The following is a 12527-nucleotide window of genomic DNA, read 5'->3' as shown; positions in this document are numbered from 1 at the left end:
AAACAACAGGCTTAAGAGATTATTTCCTCAGAATCCTCCCAAATGGGAATCCTATAACAGACTTTTGACCAAGATACTCTTTTCCCCTCAAAACGCACAACACTCCCCTCTGAAGGGTCAGGTTCCAGGTTTGCACAGTCAAGTTCCTTACACTAAACCTTTTAAACTTCCTGGTGGATGGTGTCAGAAGTGCTATGTCATTTTGACTAGCTACCTTGAGATCAAAAGGAAGGGAACCATTTCAGGCATTTCCCTTTCCTCTGTACCAGCCCCTGCTTTGGGAAGGAAAGTCAGGGCATCTATGATTGCTATAGGCTTTAACACAGTTTAATTTACAAGATATAAATGCAGCTTTTACTCACAACATTTTACCACTAAGAGTGTAGGATTATGTCAGGAATATGATCTCACGGAGGCCCAGAACATATGGAATTAATGCAAAATAATTTCTACATAACCATCTTGAGTATGTGAAATTAGAAGTCATGCGGTAACATGAACCTCACTGCTTTATCCAAACCAAACTGCACCTATAAGCAGTAATTTAAAATACTGTTTTGCCTCTATTTTATAGGCCGTGGCTCCAGATCTCTAAAAAAGCAGAGCACTATTAACTTAGAAGGCAATCCCAACTGTCAAAGGCAAAAATCTCTTCTTCCAAAAAATGCAGAGGAATAAAAGAGGAGGCAGGGGTGGAAATCAGATGCATCTAGAGTCGAGCCTGTTAGTGCCCCAAGGTAACAGCATCATGGATGTAATGAAGCCAAAGAAAAAGAAATAAAGAGCTTGAATTTCATGTAAGCGTCAGAAGCATCGCTAGTAACAAGAGAAGCAGATGTAGTTATTGCCTGGTCTCTTTATTTGGCAGCTGCCATCACAGTCCTCAACCAGGAGACTCAAACAAGATATGAACGTGGGCACTACTCAAAGGGAAACTTCAACAACATTTCTTATAAACGTGGAAGGCAACTGAAGTCAGGTTAATCTTTATCCCCCCCAACAACCCCAATGCCCAACAACCTTCTGCATAGGGTTATGTTTGGCTGCCTTATTTATCTTCCCCATGATTCCCATTTGATCTTGTTCCGTGAGGTTGATACGCAGCATCTCAGACAACCTGCCATCTGGTAACTATTTCTATTTTGCAAATGACAGTTTCACAAGTAGGCAGAAGTAAAAAGTGCTTACTATAGGGCTATCAACAAACATAACAATCCTAAGTTTGCTGAGTATCTACAACAGTACTCTTTCAGTTTACAAACAGGTATGGGTATCTGTTTTAACCATCGTGTGGAACCTTTTCACACCATTTGATCCACCACTCAGCACCCACAGTGCTAATCCAACGCCCAGCTGCCAACAGGCACAGAAGCTGATATTGCAATCACAAAACCTGAAGAGCTGTGAACTGGAATTATCAAGGCTATGGGTATCTGTTTTAACCATCGTGTGGAAACTTTTCACACCATTTGATCCATCATTCAGCACCCACAGTGCTGATCCAGTGCCCTGGGTGCTGACTGAATTGCCCGTGCCCAGCTGCCAACAGGCACAGAAGCTGATATTGCAATCACAAAACCTGAAGAGCTACAAACTGGAATTATTGAGGATATTTCTTGTAAATTGGGCAAGTTTCTTGCCTAAGATCAAGCAAGTCTGTAAGAAAGCTGTTGTAGGAATGATCTCTTACCACGTCTTCATGTTTAAAGGCCAAGGGAAGAAGTGTCATATTGTCTATTAGATTCATTTAAATATCCAAAAGAAGTAATTGGGCAGCATTTCCAAAACAAGCTGTAGGCTTCATCAGTGTCTCACAGTATTCAAATTAATAAAGCTAATGGAAGCAGAACTTCAGTCCTCTCCAACTGAACAACAGTTTGCAAGGGCAGAGCATCCCCACAGGCTGTGGGAGCTCAGAGCAAGCTGCTCTGCTGCTACTGAACTTCCCAGATACCATCATCCTGTAGAGCTGTTTCTGCAACTAAGATTTCACTCTCACTTTGTTTCCTACCAGGTGCAAGATACCACCTACCCTGGCAGGATCTTAACCATTCTTTTTTTCCTGGTAAATATCATATAACATGGTTTCACAGTTCACAAAGCTGCATTTTGCTAAGTTTAACATACTTACTGCGTCTGGCTTAACCTGGAGCACATTTTTCTCCCAGCTCTTCCTATATGATTCTGATCCACTTGCACTCATCCCGTGTTCAGATTTCCATGGCATCATATTAGCTGGTTTTGCTCCCAGCCTAGGTTATGAGAAAAAGCTTCCCCAATCCTGAGTAGTGCAGCTGAGACCCCGTAGGCTCCTCTGCAAAGCTAACATCATAGTGCTTCAGCTGAGGTATATCTGAGTACCTGAAAAACTGGCCCCTGATCTCACTGGATAAGTAGTTGAAAAACGTAGCAATAATCAGTTAGGTTCCCCCTTCTCCCCCTCCTTTTTTTTTTCTTCTAACGTGTATCATCCATATAGCACCAATCGTATCCCTTTTCACTCTAATAACATGTCTTCAGTCACTGGAACCACGCCAGTCACAAATTGAAACCAGAGCAGTTTTTAAGTCTCTGCATAAACAAGAAGAGAACCTCTTTCTGTGTGTGGTGTCCTTGGCCAACCTCATGAGAATCTGGTAGATGTTACTGCAGGGCTGGCTTTCTGCAAGGAATTGTTAGCACTGATTCCAAGCACAGAGGGTACAAACTGCCAACTTTGAGTGCAGCACCTGCTGTAAGACCCAACGCTGATTAAATAAAAAAATAAAAAAATTAAAATAATCAATCCCTTCCTTCCAGCCACCCACTAGAATCACCCCAAGCTAAATTCTTTTGATTTCTTTTTTGACAATTTTTTTTTAAGTTTCTTAAAACCCCCTACAGATGCCAAAAAGAACTGAGAGGCCTCAACAGTTTGGTTGGTGCCAGTGCAAGTTCAATGGGAAGTTTTCCTTTGCCAGGAAAGTTTTCAGACCTAAGCTTCAAATAAGACTGAAAGACTGATTAAATTGCAGAAAATAATAGAAATATCACATTAACTGATTTCTGGAGAAAAGGTGTCATATGCTGTGGACTAACATTTGTGAGTGTTAAGATATTTGGTATGTTACGATATTTGGTATGATTTTTGTTTCCTAAACCTTAAATTCAAGTTAAACCACACAACGATCTTCCCTTTCATAAAAGATTTCCAATCCCTGTAATAAACAGGAATCTGAAATAATGTTTTATGCCACTCATGCATGAAAGTTTCTATGTTTTGGCAATAAAAGAAGCAGAAAGAAGGCACAAGACAAAGTTTCTCCTCCCTACTCTTAAGTTATTCACAACTTCCAAGTGCTTTAGGCCAGGCACCCATTCAATAATTTTATTTTATAAGGTTTTGAGAAATTTTATCAGTCAGTTATACACCTCAATTCCTTTAAGTAAGGCTGTACATTTTTCTAGAACACAAGTCATAACAGAAAAGACAACATTGTCCACAAACTTGTTCGCCCTACGGAGAGCTCCCCCCCCTGCTGCTGCTTTCTCATGAGTACCATAGAGGAGTTTAATTCAAATACTGCATTCCAAACATTATGAGATATCACATTAAGAGGTACCACAATCATAGCTTAGATTGTAAGGTTTTTACTCGGTGTATATATATGGGATGTAATGAGGGAGAGGCAAGGAAGAGGCTGAGGCAGTTTACCATGACTGATATTAAGTTCATCAACAGATGAGAAAACAAACAGCAAAACCCCAGTCTCAGCTGTTCCATCCAATCAACAAGATTTCCTTTTGCAGCCAGAAACCTCATAATCGCCTCAATTTACATTGCAAAATTACTTTTCAAGTGCTTCATGTACCGTAGACCTAAGCTGCTAGAACTTTGCTCCAGAGAAATCTGTGTTCCAGCCAATGCCTTCTAACAAGAGGAAGAAGGTGACAGCCAATCCTACACTTTTTGGCTGCTTTTGCACCCCGACTTGTGCCAACTCCTGCAGCAGAACAATTACCCTCCAGGCCTGGCTAATCAGCAACTCTCAGCTGGACACATCTTCATCCCATAAAGTAGTCAGTTACAAGGAACCTATTGGCTCTTAAAAACTAGAGGGTTTGGGTTTATGCTTTTCTTCACTGCTACAACCTATCGGCGCCAGCAACGAGGATGAGTTGGGAGTCCAGACATAAGGCAACAGGAAGCTGAAGAAGACAGATAACTAAAATTGTCTAATGTTACAATTTGGATCTGCAGAGGAACTCATTCTCAGAAAAGATGTAACTAAATTTGTCCTACACCCACGCTCGGGAAATAATAAACCTTTATTTTGAAGCAAGGAAACCAAGCAGAACATTAGGAACAACAGGAGCTTTGCAGGATTGGGCACTGTCACCCTAGGAGGTCACATCAGGCTGTAAGGGTACCTCTGAGGCCTACAAGCCACAGCTTTGGGGAGAAAATATAAAAATGAAGAAAATCACACTGTCCTGAGCACTTCAATGTCCTTCTGAAGAAAATCACACTGTCCTGAGCACTTCAGTGTCCTTCTGCCCCTCACTACAAGAAGGACATTGAGCTGCTGGAGTGTGTCCAGAAGAGAGATAATTGAGCTGCTGGAGCGTGTCCAGAAGAGAGTTGCCAAGCTGGTGAGTGATCTATAGAACAAGTCATACCAGGAGAGGCTGAGGGAACTGGGCATGTTTAGTTTGGAGGAGGCTGAGGGAAGACCTCATTGCCCTCTACAACTACCTGAAGGAGGCTGTAGAGCAGTGGGTGTTGGCCTCTTCTCCCAAGGGAATAACGACAGGATCAGAGGAAAAGGTCTGAAGTTGGGGCAGGGGAGGTTTAGATTGAAGAATTACTTTACTGAGAGGGTGGTCAGGCACTGGAACAGCCTGCCCAGGGAGGTGGTGGAGTCACCATCCCTGGAAGTATTTAAGAAACATGTAGATGTGCACTTCAGGGCATGCTCTAGTGCCCGAGATTTTGGGGGTTTTTTGCGTGTGTATGGTTGGACTAGGGCATGCTCTAGTGCCTGAGATTGTAGGGTATTTTTTTTGTGTGTGTATGATTGGACTAGGTCATCTCAGAGGTCCTTTCTAACCATGATGATTCAGTGATTCTCCACTGACATTTATGCAGTGCAGTCACAGGTAACTCAACACCATCCTAGGCTTAGAATTTTTATTTTTTTTCTGTAAATACATGAGGCAAATCCTATGAAGGGAGAACAGCTAATTAAGCTAAATACCGGTGTTGGCACAAGCACAAATAGTTTAAAATAGTGATGAACATATCTGTGCAGAAGATCAGAGGATTATGGATTTCAGTTTGAGCAGTGAAGAAAGAAAAGCTATTAACTTTCAAGAAGGACTTAAGCCATCATTCAAAGGAGTTTTAAGCATGGTTTCCTGCAATAGTAAGGACCTGAACTTAAAACAGACTATGGATTTCAGTTTGAGCAGTGAAGAAAGAAAAGCTATTAACTTTCAAGAAGGACTTAAGCCATCATTCAAGGGAGTTTTAAACATGGTTTCCTGCAATAGGACCTGAACTTAAAGACAAGAAGGCCTGTTGTCATTTTAATTCTTGAAGGGGCAGAAGGAAGAGATCATCCAGTAAGATACGAGTATCCGTAGCCAATCCAGCTGCTCTTTCAAGAGGTGTTATCAGAGCATTTTCAAAACGGTAACAGCTAAAAGTACACAGCATATCATATTTCCAACAGTCCCGGAGACTAATTTAGAACAACAGGTATGTTTAATCAGTGGGAGGTAGCAAGGTTCTTATCTAGCTACTCGTGAAGTGGAGGGGTTTGGCAGAACAGGGATCTTTGCAGAAGTGGGGGATATCCATAATAAGGCAACACTGGAGTTGCTCTTACAAACACAGCAATGCTTTATTTCATTCCAGTAATAAACCACGTGTTCTTCTGTGCAATATTTATTACAATAAAAGGGGGGAAAAAAACCTTACTTATCTGAAATTTAATAAACCACGTGTTCTTCTGTGCAATATTCATTACAATAAAGGAGGGGGGGGGGGAAACCCTACTTATCTGAAATCATCTGACCATACAATTGCTCAAAAGAGCCACAATGGGGAAAAATTTAAGAATATTATCTACAACAAGCTTTGCTCACACCTTAGTCTTGCTCATTAGTACCAAAATGATCCCTGCTGTTTTTAACCTGCAAAATAGTTGCAATCTTAAAATATTTTCACTGAAGATCATCCCCACTGAATGATCTGCAGCCAGCTGGAAGAGAGAGAAACGCAGCTAAAGTAATGCAAGCACTTGAGAAAAATTCCACTTTTCTCTTGTAACATCTGCTTTGCTGGTCCTCACAGCTCTGCCTGCGATTTAATTTTACTCATTTGGTAAGAAGTCAAGACCTTCATCACTTTTAGACTCTACAGGCAATTGTTTTGTTTTACACAAAACTTACTCGGGACGAGAGAGCAAAACGTTAAAACAGAAAGAAGAAGATAAAAGTTAACAACTGAAAATTGGAAGAGAAAAGAATAATTTGCTTTGGTTGCAGCATAATCCCTCTAATCACGTATGGCAGCTTGCCATTTCTTTCACAGGGCTTGGATATTGGCAGCAGTGTCTAAGGAAGTCAATCTCTAATACCTCTTAGAGCATACAATCATCAGGCCAGTGGTTTCAAGAGGATGCGGTGTCTGCAATCAGAGTTTCATAAATTAAAGAGAAGCCTCAGAGAAACATATCTAATTTTTTTCTTTTCCCTTTGACCACTGCTTGTCAGACTAACTGTACGCTCCATGCCATTTATTTTACACTACTCAAACTGAATTTTGAAATAGTTTCAAAATTACAGAGATTCCAGCAAGTTAACATCGATAACATCATTAGTAATATTATCATAATCATAAGTTCTGAGCTGCTTCAAATTTCGTTGCATTTCCTTGCACATCGTACCATTGGCACTTTGTTGTGGTTTAATCCCAGTAGGCACATTGTTTGAATTAATAATAGTTCATTTGCAAGAACCTCATTCTTCTGGTTGCTAATTCTTTGCATCAAGAGTTACAACACAAAGAATATTTTTCTCAGGGTAAGGGACTTGCAATACAATAATGAAGGTGGCTCAATCCTCTAGACCTCTGGAGGCAGAACACTGTCTATTGTGTAACAATTATTCTCACCTCCCTTTACAGAGGGACCAGACTCCCTCCCAAAACAGAAGTGGGGTGGGGGGGCTCACAAGACCCAAACCCCTGTTGTCACTTTATCGTTCTTCATGTCAGCATTTGCATTAGACCCACGCAGGCTCAAGCTTAAGACATCATTTTATGTCTTTTTTGAAAAGAGATTTAAGTACAACACTAAAACATTTAAGAAATATTGGAAGCTAACTTTCCACCAAGAAATAGGTTATCTCCAGACTATACACATGCTTGTCTGATACATCTCTGCATTTAATGGCTAGCTCTTTCTGAATGTTTTCCAACATAATTACAAGATAGATTCAAATCCTAGCAAGAAAATTCCACAAAAAACAGCCAGAAGATTGCCTTCATCCCAAAACCTGAAACTCATAATGCAAGAAATAGATTAATTCCTTAAGAAGCCAATTAAGATGCCAATGGCTTCCTTTCATTTTCATCCTCTCCCATCCCACCCGCTTGCCATCTTAAATGTACAGATTTGGTAACGAAGAAAAATGTGAGAAGGGGCCAACAGCACCTCCATTCCCTTCTCACAAACTTTTAGTGGAGTGGAAAACATGCCTGCTCTTCCTTTCACCCCCAGTGTCCCATAGAGAGCATTTGCATATACCCAGAGCTGCCCAATCTACTTCCTTCTGTTCCCTTGCCCCATTTTTCCAAAATAATATACATATTCCAGTTTAAGACTTGGCATTCCCTGCACTAGGCCAATGAGCGTTGTATCTTGATGCAAATCAAACAAAAACACCCGTTATGTACTAGGAAGTCCTTGAGGGGAAAAAAAAAAAAGGAAAATAAAAAAGCCAAAGGCAAAACAAAAAAAAAATTAAAAAAAAATCTCAGAAGGCTGAAGTCTGAAGTGGCAGAATTCCCCCAGGCAGACTGTGCCTTGAGTGTACTTCTCCCTCATCCATCTTAGGCTTTTCTTCATTTAGATCCCTGGAGATATGAGAAATCTGAAAGGAAATTTCCCAAAAAATATCGGAACAAGGAATCTCTTGTCTGGTTTCTAATTTTTCCTGCACTACTGCCATTTCAAAAAGGCAAGTAATCCTATATTCCCCCACTTTGATTAACAAAAAAAATATCACAGATTCTGTGAGCAGTTATGGCTCTCAGGAATCATAACTAGTGATATACTTCACTTTGTTTTCTTCTTAGACAGCTGTTCCCAAAGTCTTCTTTGGACTTGTAGGATGTTTTCTACATTAATTCCCTCGACACGGATGGTCAAAGAGTAGTGCTGTGGAATTGATTTTAAAAAACTTGTTGTTAAACGTACTGGGTTTGGTTTAAGCAAATTTTATCCTTAAGCAAATCAAAGTTACAATGTTCCCAGTGTAGATGTGTTGACTATCTGATCTATTGGAGGCTTCAGGTGAACTATCCCTACTTCTACTCTGCTTCCTTGCTCTCTTCTGCTATTTAGCAAGTACTTGGGTACTTTTTAGCCAGTTTGGAAATTGTACCACTCAAGAATAGAAGCGTGCAAAATAGCACGACTAATTAACAAGTATTTCCTATCCGTGGCTACTGGGAAGTGACACATTTCCTGCATCTTGGTTAGATAATCTTTTCTATATGACAGCAAAGAGCACTGAGCTGCAGCTTTCACAGTGTAGCCAGGCTGCTAATGCAGGCTTTCTAACAAGAGGACTTAGCACTGAGGGGCTAGCAGCGTTGATGTATAGAAATTCATGTTACAAATAGCAATATTTGTATATATACAATTAACAAATGGATTTGCATTCAAATAATTAGACTAATGCTCACTCTGTTGAGCTGACATTAAGACATTTCATAGAGCAGTTTTCATCTTGGACACCAGTTGGAAGACTCTTAAGTATACAGTTTCTGAAGAAACTTTGGAAAAAGTCCATTGCAAAGCGTATCCGCATGACTTCTCTTGTGATTTTCACCCATCATTATGGGAAGCTCTTAGTCAGTGTCTGTTGCATCCCCATGAGTTTTAGAGACCCCACTCTCACTCCTCTTTTGAGTGGAGGTAATGAGCTAGTTGAGCAAGGATGGCCACCATGTTTCACTATGTTTATACCACTAGGAACCTGTGGGTTAACAAGTTGCCCCCTTTGATCACAGAATTATCGAATTGTCTAGATTGGAAGGGACCTTTAAGATCATCTAGTCCAACCAGCAACATAACTGGTAAAAAAAACCCATCACTAAACCATCTCACTAGGCTCTATGTCAACCTGTCTGTTAAATACCTCCAGGGATGATGCCTCAACCACTTCCCTGGGCAGCCCATTCCAAGACTTAATAACCCGTTCAGTGTCAAAATGTTTCCTAATATCCAATCTGAACCTCCCCTGGTGCAACTTGAGGCCATTTCCTCTTGTCCTATCGCCTGTGACTTGGGAGAAGAGACCAACCCAAGCTTCTCTACACCCTCCTGTCAGGTAGTTGTAGAGAGCGAGAAGGTCTCCCCTCAGCCTCCTGTTCTCCAGACTGAACACCCCCAGCTCCCTCAGCCTCTCCTCATAAGATGTATTCTCCAGACCCCTCACCAGCTTCGTTGCCTTTCTCTGGACCCGCTCCAGCACCTCAGTGTCTTTTTTGTGGTAAGGGGCCCAAAACTGGACACAGCCCTCGAGGTGGGACCTCAGCACCAGTGCTGAGTAGACTTTGATCTGCTCTAAAGCACTGTCACAGCCAACTGCTCAGGTCACTGGTGGTGGCATTTTCCTCTGCAGGAGGGTGCACAATACAGCTTTGTGGTACAGGTTGAGCACAAAACTGCCAAATCAAGAGGGCAACGTTTTACGTCATCTTTGCCTCCCCTGAGGGAGGTCACTGATCTCAGCTTCACGAGAGCACCTTTGCCTGTAGCCCAACACAAAACCCAGATCACGTAGAACATTGCAAAAGGCACTCCATCATTCTCAGACACAATTAACTGTGTAACAGGTAACTGTGGGAAACAAAATCATCTCTTACCTAAATTACTCTAATTTGTTACTGCAGCCCCACTGCTTTTTAGCCACCAACCTTGTTATTGTAGCTACAGCTCTGTTTAACTGATTACTAATCTGCAAAAAGAGCCAGAAAACAAAACAAGCCCTTTGGCTGTCCTTTCTCACAAGACGACTGACTAACCACTGACCTTAGACATTTACTCGGGCAAGTTTTAAGGTTCAAATTACCCACCTAATAATTGATGTAATCTGAAGGCTACCGAGAAAGCTTGCGTCAATTAATCCAGTCCTTGCTACAGGAACCGAGGCATACGCCTATCTGAAAACAGGGCCTCACACTGAATCCAATTACCAGCAAAAATTAGGTGCCACAGAAAAAACAATGTTCTTTAGGAGTCCTGCAGTCATAGAAACAATAAGCTAAGGAGGGAGGTGGGAAAAAGGAAGCACTTTGGAGAAGTTTCCAGGTAAGTTAAAAATCAAAATGGTTAAAAAAAGCTAGCCTGGAGCCTGCAGACAGAACAGTCAGAATCAGGTCTCAGTCACCAAAATTAACTTAGCCTTTAAGTTTTTATTTCAGAGTTGTTGTTGGTTGTTCAATAGATACATTAAAAAAAGAGCTTACTATAGCTCCCTATTAAGGGGAAAATCACTCATCTTCCCATGCATGATGATCTTTTAATGGATAGCCCCATAATATGACTCCTCCATCTGATAGCAGGTTCGTTCTGGCTAAGCTGAAACCAGCAAGCAGCAACATCAGCCCTCCTTACCAGTGATGTTAAACTGCAAGAATAACAGGAAGCCTATCAGCCATGAAAACTTCACTCACGAGATTGTTTGCACTGCTGGGCTGGGCTATATCACGCAAAAACCAGGCTTTTCCCTGACTGGTACCAGTTTCATTTAGTACTTATGGCCAAATCCAAACAGAACGTCTGGGCAACCAAAAATCCAGGTGCAGGGTGATGCAAGGAGCCTAAAAGGGCAACGTGAGAGCTCAATCCAGTTGCTGTACATGAGAATTGAGGAGCAGGGAACAGTTTCTGTAGCAGCCCACAGCTGCACATTTAGTACTTATGGCCAAATCCAAACAGAGCATTCGGGCAACCAAAAACCAAGGTGTGCTGTGATGCAAGGAGCCTAAAAGGGCAAGGTGAGAGCTCAATCCAGTTGCTGCACATGAGAATTGAGGAGCAGGGAACAGTCTCTGCATGAGGTGTGGTGTCAAATCACACTGCGTGGATGGGATTTGCCCTATAAGGGCTACTGAGTAGCACAGGGGTAGGAAAGAGGGAGAAGGATGTGATTTAAATTGTTTGTCAGACACAGCTAGCAAAATCAAGGGTTTAAAGTTTGTGAGGCTGGGGTTTGGAGATGCCTGTCCCTGAACAGGTATTTAGTTTTGCAGGAGTGGCTCATTCTTTAAGAGCATAGCTATGCAAGGTGTTAGCTCTCTCTTGCCCAATGGCTACGGCACATACTCAGCCCAAACCAGAGCCCCCAAAACCATTTAACCCAAGAGGATTCAAACTCGCACCCCCTCATTTACCAAAAACACACAACAGCCTCTGAAGGTTTCACTTAGCTCACTTTTAACTGTGCCTGGGGCTGCATTACCAAGGATTAAGCCACCCATCTCACAGAATGACTATTGAAGTGACATCACAACCTTGCAAGCAGAAACAAGAACACAGGTCTACTTTCTCTGGGTCAGGTCACCACATTACACATCAAGTTGACTCTCTCCTGACTTCCCTCCTCACCCAGCCAGCCCTGCATTCCTGGCTGCGCTGCAGCCCCGGTTCTACTAGGGCAGAGGGAACTGGAGAGTAACCCGAGGGTATTAATTTTTAATCCAGGTCTTTTAATCTCCGCACAAATATTCTAATCACTATGAAACAAGACAAATGTAATGACATTTCCACTCATAAATGTTATCCCAGGCTCGCAAAACAAACGAACAAAACCAACCCACAAGTGAAAGAGCTACATACCCGTGCAATACCCAGGTGGAATTATAGGCAACCTGTAAATTCAACACAGTAAAAATAAAAAGACTTTAACTCTTTTGTGCGGGCAGGACCGGAACAGAAGGTCAAGGGCTCACTGCTTCTGGTTGGTTGGTAGATTTCTGCCTAGGACTTGGACACGTACCTTTTGCTAACGGTGCCTAAAGTGTAATTGCACAGGATTTTTTGGACCTCACCCTTAATTTTTCATAACTGATGTTCTATTTGTAATGCTATTTTTTAATCACATAAGCCATTTAAATTCAGTAGAGAAGAAAAGCACGTGGGTAGATTTTAACATCTTTAAAGCTGATGGCCTAAAAGCATTTGTAACCCAGGGGCTCTTGAATACACTGATGTACTTCAGGAGCTCTAGTTACACGGCTGGGATTATAG

Source organism: Calidris pugnax, unplaced genomic scaffold (assembly GCF_001431845.1).
Source record: "Calidris pugnax isolate Ruff unplaced genomic scaffold, ASM143184v1 scaffold99, whole genome shotgun sequence".
NCBI classification, from domain to species: domain Eukaryota; kingdom Metazoa; phylum Chordata; class Aves; order Charadriiformes; family Scolopacidae; genus Calidris; species Calidris pugnax.
The sequence above is the reverse complement of the archived record's forward strand: the minus strand, read 5'-3'. Positions refer to the sequence as shown.